Below are 11,264 nucleotides of genomic sequence, written 5' to 3' on the forward strand. Positions count from 1 at the left end.
CCTTTTGTCATGCAATCTACAGTGAGGGTCTTTTTTCCCCCATATGTTTCTCCCCCACTTCCAAAGATTGATTTATTTATTTATTTGACAGACAGAGATCACAAGTAGGCAGAGACACAGGCAGAGAGAGAGGAGGAAGCAGGCTCCCTGCTGAGCAGAGAGCCCGATGTGGGGCTCGATCCCAGGACCCCGGGATCACGACCTGAGCTGAGGGGAGAGGCTTCAACTGACTGAGCTGCCCAGGCGCCCCACCCCATATGTTTCTAATACAGTTAGATTATGTGTCATGTTCTGTATTCCATTGAAGGGGAGGAAGAATTTTTTTTTTTTTGGCCTGAAGTTCTTACCGTGGGACTAAGAATAAAATTGACATGAGACAGATTAACAGGAGAAAAAACCCATATTGTAATGATGTGTGCCTAGAGACCCAATAACGAAACTGAGGTCTAAAGAAATGATCAAGGAAGCCAGGTTTCACACTTTCTAGACAAAGAGAAAATAAACCTTTGATGAAATAAAGGACAAAGAAAACTTAATCTTGGGAGCTTCAGTTAGTAAGGCATTCTGGACAGAATTTTGGCTGGGGGAGTAAATTAGTAAAAAGTAACGAGGATTTTTTTCATATATATATATACAGCCTCATGGGCTTGAAGTGTCCCATCTCTGGTGATGTTGAAATCTCTTTACCTCCTGGTACAGGGACATCTTTACAGGAGAGATTGATTTCCTGCTTCCCGGGGGACAGAGGAGGGTCTAGGTGTCCTCACTGCATAGGCTGTCTCTTAAGTAACTTTTATTAAAATGATCTATATGTCGAAGTGGCAGATTTGGGGCAGCCTGCCCTTGAGCCCCTATACCATCCTGTGACACTCCCACATCATAAATAAAATAGTTTCAGTAGATTATGATTTACTCTTTGGGATGTAAAAGTGTTTGTGTTTTTTAAAGATGTTGTTTTTAAGTAATCTCCACACCCAATATGGGGCTCAAACTCACAACCCCAAGATCAAGAGTTGCATGCTGTCCTGACTGAGCCAGCCAGATGTCCCAAAAGGTTTGGGTTTTGACAGATTCATAATGACAGGTATAAATCATTAAAATATCATGGAACTCATCCCCTGATGCTTTTGTCATCTCTAGCTTTGCCTTTTCCAGAATCTCCTTCAATGTGTGTAGCATTTTCACACTGGGTTCTTTCACTTAGAAAAATACATGTAAAGTTCATTCTTGTCCTTGTATAGGGTGATGGTTCTTTTCTATTTATTGCTGAATAGATAAACAGGAGACAAACAAGTCAAAGTTTAATATCATGCATTCATCTTGTATTCATGGGAGATGCCCAGGAAAACGGAATAACTCTGTGAGTGGCTCAGCCCTCACCCTAAATGCCACCTTCAACTAAAGACCAAAAGATTTTGGGTGGTGGGAAGGCCAGTTAAGGGATGTTATCAGTGAGCAGAGTAAACAAGGGTACAATTGTTACACAGATTTAAGTCTGTGCTTTCTCTTTTGGTATGAGTTTCTTGAGGTTTAGTCATTCTGTTCCTGAAACAGAGGGAGACAGGCTTACAGATGGAGTGTTCCTTTAGAAGTGTACATTTCACTCACCAATGGCAACTTTTACCCAGTTGTCAGAAATTCTCCCATATCTGCCGTTTCTTAAGACTAATCAGCCCAAATAACCCTTGTGACAAAGAGGCATATTTTGGGTGGCATATTCTGCTTCCTTCCCATGGATGCACTTAGTTCCCTTATGGGTTCGTTTATGGAAGGACATCCTGGCTTCTCTAACTTTGTAACCATCATGCATGGAGCTACTGTGCATAACTGCATGGGAGTTTTTGCTTGGAAACAGTTTTTCAAAGCAGTTGTTTAAATACCAGAAGTGCGATTGTTGGATCTTAACACGAGACTTATTTAGGTTTGGAAAATCTGTCCAAACTGTCTTCTGAAGGGACAATTGCTGTCATTCCTCCCCTCCCAGCAATCGGTATTCTTGTTTTTGGAGTTTATCATTTGTAATAGGTGTGCAGTGCTGTGTCACTGTTGTTTAAACTTGTACCTTCCTAATGACGAGGTTGGGTAGATTTCTGTATGCTTATTTTGTCCAGGCACTTTCAGATCCTTAGGCATCATCGATTAGGATGTTGTTTCCTTATTGTTGAGTTCTGATAGCTTTTTGTATATTTTGAATGCAAATATTTTACCAGATAGGTATTTTGCAAACATTTGCTCCCATTTTTTTTGGCTTGTCTTTTGGTTTTCTGAGCAAGGTCTTTCATAAAGCAGAAGTTTTTAGGACTTCATGTTATCAATTTTTTTTCTTCTGTGGAATGGCTTTCGGTGTTGTGTGTTAAAAACTCATCACTGAGCTCAAGGCTCTTCTGTTTTCTTTTTGCTATTTTGATTGTTTTACATTTTAAATATATCTACAATTTTGAATGAATTTTGGTGTAAGTTGTAAAGCTTGTGTCTGTATTTCACTTAATTTCATACGGTTTCTAATTAATTGTTTCTATTTCCGGAGAACTCAGGGGATGATTGGACTCCGTTTCAGTTGGCATTTCCAAAATGTAATGGATTCAGCCTGACCCTAGGACGGACAGGTGTCTGCCCTGACCTGAGTGCACCGCATCCTGCGCCTCCCCCACTGCCTGCAGGGGGCGCCAGAGTCCGGCTCGCGACCCTTGCTGGGCATGCGCGCTCAGGCCGCTTTCTCTGGCGCGCTGACAGGCGTCCGAACGCCTCAGGAACCTCTGTGTGGACGCCCAGGCTTGGGGAGGACGCGAGCTTCCTCCACAGTCAGGAGCCCGGCCTCCTCAGGACCGTCTGCGGAGGATGTAGGGCCGCGTCCACACCGACAGGGGTCCGGCCTCCTCAGGACCCGCTGTGGGGGCTTCCGGGGGATGTGCGGCCGCCTCCACGCTGACAGGACCCGCTGTGGAGGACGCGGGGCCGCGTCCACGCTGACAGGACCCGCTGTGGAGGGTGTGGGGCCGCGTCCACGCTGACAGGACTCGCTGTGGAGGGTGTGGGGCCGCGTCCACGCTGACAGGACTCGCTGTGGAGGACGCGGGGCCGCGTCCACGCTGACAGGACCCGCTGTGGAGGGTGTGCGGCCGCGTCCACGCTGACACGAGTCCGGCCCGCTCAGGCCCCTTCGTGGGAGAAGGTGAGCAGAAGCCGCCGGGGCGGGCACTGCCGAGGGGGTGCGGGGCTCGCAGGACCCCCGGAGGAAGGGTGCGCTGTGTAGACGGTGCGGCTTCCGCGGCTTTGTGGGCGGCGCGGGGGTCCCGCGGGGCTGAGCGCGGGGCTGTGGGGTCCCCCGGTCCGGGCTCGGACGCGCCCCGGGTCGCGGCTGTGTCCGTGCGCGGCGGTCGCGGCTCCTGCGGCTCCTCAGACGGTCCGGGCGCGTCCGTCCCCTCGGGGCTCCCGCTCCCCCCGCCTCGCCCGGACTCGACCCCGCGAGTCCTTCCCGCGTCCACACCCGCCGCGGGGCCGAGTCCGGGCGTCCGGGAGCGACAGCGCGGGCTCTGCGGGCTGCGGCGGGGACGGCGGGTGTTTCCCGGCGCGGTTCGTCCCCGAGCCCGAGCGTCTCCCGTCCCCGCGCGTCCTGCTCCGTGTCCGTCGGCGGCGGCGGCGCGCGGCGTCGGAGCACCGGCCTGTCCCCGGCTCGGCGGGTCCCGGACAAGGCGCGGGAAGCCGGGAGGGCTGCCGGGAGGGCGCGTCCGTGGAGAGAGGCGGGGGCCGGGGGGACGGAGGTTCCCGCCGCGGAGCTGCGGGGGCGGCGACTTCCTGCGGGGGATGAACCGCGGCTCCCGGCCGGGAGCGGGCGCGTCTCCACCGCGGGGTCTGCCGCGCGCCGAGCCGCCCCCTTCCCGCCGCCGGCCCGAGGCCCGACCCGCTTCCTCACGGCTCCGACCGGGCTGTGGGGCGCCGCGGGGACCTGGGACCCCGAGTCCCGCCGCGTCTGACTCGCCCCGACTCCGTCCTCCCGCGAGTCTCGGGCCGGCCGCGGCCTCCTGCGAGGGCGAGTGGCCCGTCCGCGCGGGGGACCTGGACCCGGCGGGCTCGGCCTCCCTCCCGGAGCCCGACGTCGGCTCTGCTCCTGCGACCTGGTGCCGCGGGGGTCGGGAAGCGCCGCGTCCTCTGCGGTGACCTCGGATCTGCGGGTCTCACAGAGACGCTCGTCCCGCACGCAGACCCCCCGCCGTCGCTTCCGAACCGTCCGTCGTGTGACACGGGCTGCGTCGGGCGTTTGACCCCGAACAGCGACACCGTCCCGCGGAACCCCCACGGAACCGCAGGTGAGGAAACCCTGACGGCGCCCGCAGTGGCCCCCGGACCGCAGGCCCACGTCGCCGGTCACCGCCCGCCGCCCCGTCCGCGGCGCCTTCTCCGGTCCCGACCGGTTTTCTCCTTCCGGAGCCGCTCCCGAGAGTCCCCTGTGTGCACGACCCGGACGGGCTTACGGAGCGCGGAGGGTCCGCTGAGGGGCATTTCCACAGGGCTGTGTCCCTGGGGCCGTTCCCGGGGTCCACGCGCGTGGTGACAGGCGTCATCCTTCGCGTCCTCACGGCGACTAAACACGACGACACGGCCCGCTTCAGACACGGCGGGTGGCAGTTCGCCGCCCCGGCCGAGGCCACGTGCCGCACGTCGTTCTCCGGAACGTTCTCGCTGTCCCCGAGGGGACTGTGCGCGACCCACCCGCTCCCCGGTCCCCTCCCTCGGTCCCGCAGCCGCGTCCGACCGTGAGTCCCGGACGCCGCCCCCGAGTGCGGTCCTGGGGTCTGTCCCTCCGTGGGCACCAGCGTCCGCCCTCGTTCCGGACTCCAAGGGGAGCCGGCGGCCTTCAGACGTGCGCGCGGTGTTCGCCGGAGATTTACGGGAAAATGACCCCTTCTTCCTGCGTTCGTGAGAGTTTGTCTCGGCAGCAGACGTGGATTTGGGTCAGAACCTTTTCCGCGCCACTGAGACGACCGCGTGGTTTTACTCCCGCACTCATTGCGCCGCGCAACATTGTTTCACTCTGTTGCACAGCGGGAGACGCCTGGGAACAGACACTGGCTTACGGCGCCCGGCGCGTCCGCGAGCTCTCGGTTTCGCAATGTTCCTGACCAGGATCCTCACATTTGCTTAAAGAAACGTATAGGACTGCATTTCGCTGATTTTGTGATGATTTCATTGGGGTTATTCGTGGTTAGGATGGGGGTTAGGGGTTAGGGTTAGGGTGGCCTTAGGGTTAGGGTCTCCCTGTCCTCGCCTGCACAGAGCCCGTTCTCCTCCAGCAACCACAGTGATCTTTCTGGGACATAATCTTCGGGCCTCTCTGGTTTGCTCCCCTCCTGCCCCCCTCCCAGCCTCACCTCTCCCACGGGGACCCTCCCTTCCGTGGGCACCCCGGAGTGTGGTTTCCCTCAGGTGCCTCAGGCTGGAACCCAAGCCTTTGCCTATGCTGTGCCTCTGCCAGGAGCACCGTTCCCTCCTCCTGCTGCCCGTCCGGCTTGTTTCCCCATTGGCTGAGCCGCGATTTGCCCCCTGATGACCTGCCTCATGCCTGCTGGGTGTGTGTGAGCTTTCCCCCCACTTAAATGTAGGGCTGCATGGGTTTCCAACCTTCTAAGCCTTAGGGTCCCCTTTGTAAGATGGGGTGCTGATGGCCCCCATCTCTGGGAGCAGGAGGCAGGGAGGCCCCAGGGGCAGACTCACTCAGGACAGGCTGGGAGAGTGACTGTTGCTTAAAACAGCCCAGAGCCTGCCCCCTTGAAGAAGGTGTACATGTTCACAGCCCCCAGCTCTGGGGTCCTGCTGCCAGCCTCTGGCAGTGAACCTTCTCACGCCCTGTCCCCTGTCCCTATAGCTTCCTGGACCTGTTCTTGCAGACAGTGGAGAAGCCCTCCATCGTGGGACACAGGGTCACCTACTACATCTTCACTGACCTGCTGGCTGCTGGGTCCATGTGCCCCTCCAGGAGGGCTGAAAGATAGTGGTCTTCATGGTGAGACACAGTGTTACCTGCTACATCTTCACTGACCGGCTTGCTGCCGGGTCCTTGTGTCCCCACCAGGAGGGCTGGAGGGTGGTGGTCCTCCAGGTCTGTGGTGCTCCACACTGGCAGGATGTGTCCATGGAGCACATGGTGATGGTCAGCTGCTTCTACGAGCAGCACTTCCTCTGCGAGGTGCACGACTTGGTGTGCAGGTGTAGACCTGAAGTTCTGTGACCACATGGGTGTGGATATCCTGTCCCCCATCTTTGGCACCCTGTACCCCAGTTCCTACTGGGCAGCCTGCAAGGACTTCAGCTACGGATGCCAGCTAGAGTCCCAGGCCCATATCCCCAGGGATCAGGGCAACATTTACTACCTGGGGGCCTTTTTTAGGGTATTGGTGGTGGAGGTTCACTGACTGAACTTGGCCTGTCACCATGCAATGGGGGTTGACCTGCCCAATGGGATGGAGGCCATATGGCATGACAAGAGCCACCTGAGCAGGTACCTGCTCAACCACAAGCTCACCAAGACGCTATCCCCGGAAGACCTGTGGGACCTGCAGTGGCTGCGTTGTGCCCTGGAGGACCTGTGGGACCTGTGGCTGCCACGCTGTCCCCTGGAGGACCTGTGGGACCTTCAGATGCTGGGCTGTCCCTGGAGGATCTGTGGGATCTGAAGCTGCTGGGCTACCCTCCCCCCCAATCATGGAGAAGCTGAGATACATGGCTGTGCCCAAGAATCACCTGGACACCAGGAACACATGAGGGGCTGCCCCCCTTTCCAGCAGGAGATGCTGCCAGTGGAGCCATCAGAGCAGGTTCCTTTTTCTGTCCCCTTGAGGGATACTGTGAGGCCCAGATGTCCAGGACCTCTGAACATCTGGGGCTGCATCTGCATATGAGATGTCAGCCTGGGGACACAAGTTTATCTCTTTGTGGTCACTGCATTTTGATAACTTCTGGGTCCCTGGCAGCTGTGAATAGCTCCAGTTTTATGTCAGATGTTTTTCTGTGTCAATGCTGAGCAATCATCTTTAAAAAGAAGAGTCGAGAGAAAAGATTTCCTGCCTGGTTCTAAACAGACACATCTTGGTGGGGCTGGGAGTGGCCCTGCAGCCGCTGTGGAGTCAGAATGGGCCCTGGGTGGGTCTTCCCTCCCAGTCCCATGGGGCTTCAGGGTCGAGGGTGTGCCGAGCCACCTGCCAGACCCCCAGTCCCCTGACTGTCAGAGGCCTTGGCTGTGGCTGCTAGCTCAGCCTCCAAGAGAATGGAACCCTCTGGGTTATATGTGGTTCCTGCCTTGGTTTTAAATGGCTATTTCTGTGCTGGTGTTTGTAAAATGTGGGCACTGGCTCCGTCTGGATGCAGGTCCTGTTGGGACTCCTCAGTGCCCACTAGTGGTTTTGCACTTGTGCGCCCATCTGCCTGCGCTGTGTCTTAGCAAGCATTCACTGAGTGCCTGCTGTGAGCTCAGTCACCAACAAGGGACAGAGCATGAGAGCGAGAACTAAGATACAGGATCCTTGCTCCAGGGCCCTCCTGGGACTCATTGATGACCCAGACCTCCTGACTCACTTCTTTCCTACTGTGGCGTACCAGACATGTAACCGACTCTGTTAAGCACATTTCAGGGTCAGTTCAGTGGCAGTAAGTACATTCACTCTTCTGGACCTGCCACCGCTATCCACTGCCGCAACTTTGTCCTCACCCCAAACTGAACTCTACTCACCCTAACCCTAACCCTCCATCTCTCCTCCCCAGCCCTGGCACCCACTAGCTCCTTCCACCTCTATGAATTGGTGCTCTCCGTCCCTCACAAGTGGGGTCCTTCAGTATCAGGCCTTTGGGGACTGGCTTATTTCATGTAGCATAATGGCCTCAAGGTCTGTCCCCATGAGCCTGGAGCTGACCCACTTTTCCCCCAAAGGCGTGGCTCAGCCCTTTCCTGTCTACGCCGAGCCTCCTCAGTCCCCTCTGTCCCCCTCATCTTCCTTCTCAGCCTGAAAATGATCCCAACCGATCTGCAGCTTTGAAGACGTGTTCAGTTCAGATGCCAGGAACATCCCCCAGGGGTCTCAGGCCTCACTTACCCCATCTGCCCATGTCAGGCACCTGCATTCCCCACCAGCTGGCCACCTGCTCCTCCCACAGGTGTCCCCATCTCAGGAGAGGGAAACACCAAGTCCAGACCTTTGGAGTCCTCTGTGACTTCTTGATGGCCACCAACTCTCCCAGTAGTGAGGTGGCTGCCTTCAGATGCTCCTCAGTTACTCCTGTGCCTCTGGTGTCTTCCCAGAACCCTGACCTGGCTGTTCTCAGACAGTTCGTCCAGCGGTACCTGCACTTTCTGGGCGGGGGATTTGCTGGAATCCGCAGTGTGTCCTGCTGCCTCACCTTTTTGAAGGCACATTGTCGGGGCTGTCTGAGGACCCAAGACTGTGGGTCTGTGGCCTGGAGGGATCTAAGCAGAGCTGGTGGGATGCGAGGGCTGCAGGGCACAGAGGCATGTTTCAGAAAGCTTTACATGGTCCCAGGCATCCTACCATTTTTGCATCCAAGCCCTGAGATCTTTAAAATGCCAGTAGTGTTACAGTGTGGGCCAGAAAATCACATGTCTCTGCACCCAACACCACCTAAATTATTGGCCCTTTCTTGTCACTTGAGCTGAATACAAAAGATTGGGAGTGGGAGCTTGAGGGCAGGTCCTGAGTCAGACTTTGTGTTTGGGGCACAAAGGCCATCCAGACAAGCTTGTGCCAAGCCTGAGGAGGGGGTCTGTGTGGAGACCCCAGCTGCAGACACTGCTGTCTCCTGATGCCTCCTCAGCCCACCCCAGTGCACCTGCTGCTGGGAGAGCCCCTGCCCCCTCCTCTCTGAGGAGGGCTCTCCTGCTCTCTCCTGCTCTGCAGCTCTCTCCTGCTCCAGTGGTGCCTCCTCCCCTGCCAGTCACTGCCAGCCTGCAGCATGGGAGGGTAGATACCCCGATGACCTCCAGTCCTGGGGACAGAGCCAGTGCGGGTGGGGTGTGGTCTTCCAGCTGGCTTGAGCGCCAGGCTCCCAAGGTGCTCACTCTCCCGTGGGCTCAGTGGACTACGTCCTCCCTTAGGCTCCTTAGGCCCAAGCCGTCCCCTGCTCAGGGACCATTCTTGGCCCAGGCTCCACACGCTGGGATTGGGAGCAGGTCATCTGAACCTTCTGGACTCGTGCTTCCATGCCCATGACATGGGCATAGGCTGGGCTCACAGACTTGTCAGAGGAGACCCAGTGCAGGAAGATGCAGGTTACTACATGGGAGATGCCAAGTGACCCCAGAAGGAGCACCCAGGGCTTGCACAAAGCACTGGGCTCAAGGGACCCAGCGCAGGACCTGGGCACGAGGCCACAGGGCATGGGGAGTCCTGGTTGGGGAGGCCCTGGCGGGAGTAGGAGTCCATAGAAGTGTCCCAGAAGAGGCAGGAGACAAGGAAGGCAACAGGACCAAGCTTTCCCAGGAGGTCGATGGAAGAGTCAGAGGACCACAGAGACCTTTGGGTAAACTCAGAGGCCCTGGAGATGTTGGCTGAAATGTTGTTATTTGATCAGAAAAGATGTGTCACAAACCCTCAGTTAACATTGAATGAGTTACTCTTTGTTGCTTCTAGGAATCAGTGTGTATGAGGCAGTAGAACTCACACTGCATGAAGTCTAGGATATATTTACTTTTCATCATTTCTCAAGCCTAGATTTTTCTTGAGGAAATGCTAAGCATGTGTCTTTCCAACATTTATTTGTGAAATGGGCCTCTGTTTTCAGGAGCGGATTCCTGGTGCTCATCACCGCTGCGAGCCCTGAGGACGACTCCTGTCCCCTCCCACAGTGGAGGTGACCCCATGGGTGAGGGGGGCTCACTGATGAAGCCCCAGTGCTCAGTACAGAGCAGGGACCCTAGATCCTCCGCTGAATGAGGGGGGGCATGAGGGAGGATGGGGGGGAGGGAAAGAGAGAGGGAGGGAGGGGGGGAGAGAAGGAAGAGGAAAGGGGGGATGGGAGGGAGGAGGAGGATGAGAGGGAGGCAGGGAGGGCAGGGAGGGGTGGAGGGGAAGGAGGGGGAATGAATGATGGACTGAATAAATGAGGCAGGGAGGGAGGGAGTGAAACCACAGAAGTCGGCCCACACATCAGGAGCCATTATTCTGGGTGAGACCTGAGGGAATCACAGCTCAGGCCCCCGAGCCCTGGTGGCTCGGGGCTGGTCCATCTGTCCTCCCAGTGCTGACCTTCCTTGTCCTTGGCCCGCTGTCATCCTGGATCCTCTCCACCTCCTCCTTAAACTGTTACGAATGTCCCCCGGAGCAGGGTGGCAGGAGTGGGGTTCAGGAGGGCCTGCCGCGATCCTGTGCCCCAGACAACACTGAGAAAGGAGCCCCAGGACATTGTGTCATGAGGACTGGGATGAGGATCCCCTCCATCTGCTTGGGCATGAACACTGTCCCATTCCCTGCTGTCTCACCACTGCTGTGCCCAATACTACTGAAAACACATCTGTGACCCACCGAGTCCCAGGCTGAGCCCTGCTAGGTGACAGGTGCACCTGTGGCCTGGGATGGGTGCCGCTCACGGTTGTCTCAGACAGGGGTGCCTGTCCGCCTTCTCTCCAGGGGCCCTGCATCGGACCTCTGCTTCCTCACGTTCTCCCCAGGGCTGCTGGTCCCCAGACCAGACACCTGCCAGTCTGAGGGTGACCAGCACTGCCTCCCCAGGGTTTCCTTTGCCTGAGTCCTTCCCCGGGAGCTCCTGCATCTCCTGACACACACTCCCTGGGTGCCTCTCCTCCCCCTTGAACTTGCACGTGTCTAGTCTCTGTCCCTGTCTCTGTCCCTGTGGGACGCAGTGACTTGGAGCATGGATTGGAGCAGACCCATGGGAGACCCTTCTCTGGCCTAGGGTTGTGAGCGATGCTTTTGCCCTCCGCGGTGTGTCTTCCAGCTTTCTGCTTTTCCCTGGTTTCTGTGTGGGCCACAGGAGGAAACAGCCGTGTCCTGTCTGGGAACCGACTGTGGTGTCCCAGCAGGAACAGGGGCCTTGGCCCTGAGATTGTGCCCAGAATTCCTAAAGGGGTCCCTAGGATGACATCTCCTCTGTAATCCATTGGGCATCTCAACAACCAAGAAGGGAAATTCTATGTCAAACAGAGAGAAGAAACAAAAACCAAACCAAACCAAACCAAACCAAACCCCAAACAAGGGCCCTTTGAAAATAGGTGCAGACACAAAGGCACCTATTGAGGGATT

At 56.7% G+C, this 11,264-nt stretch overlaps 1 long non-coding RNA gene across 1 annotated transcript; it reads left to right on the forward strand.

Annotated features, from left to right (window-relative positions):
• The first annotated feature begins 3,035 nt into the window (after positions 1-3,035).
• LOC309846953 lies at positions 3,036-9,634 on the forward strand. The gene is made up of 2 exons (XR_014302217.1): positions 3,036-3,172; positions 5,864-9,634. It is a non-coding gene; the product is annotated as an uncharacterized lncRNA (long non-coding RNA).
• Positions 9,635-11,264: the final 1,630 nt, after the last annotated feature.

Source organism: Mustela nivalis, assembly GCF_964662115.1.
Source record: "Mustela nivalis genome assembly, chromosome: 13".
Taxonomy (NCBI): Eukaryota; Metazoa; Chordata; class Mammalia; order Carnivora; family Mustelidae; genus Mustela; species Mustela nivalis.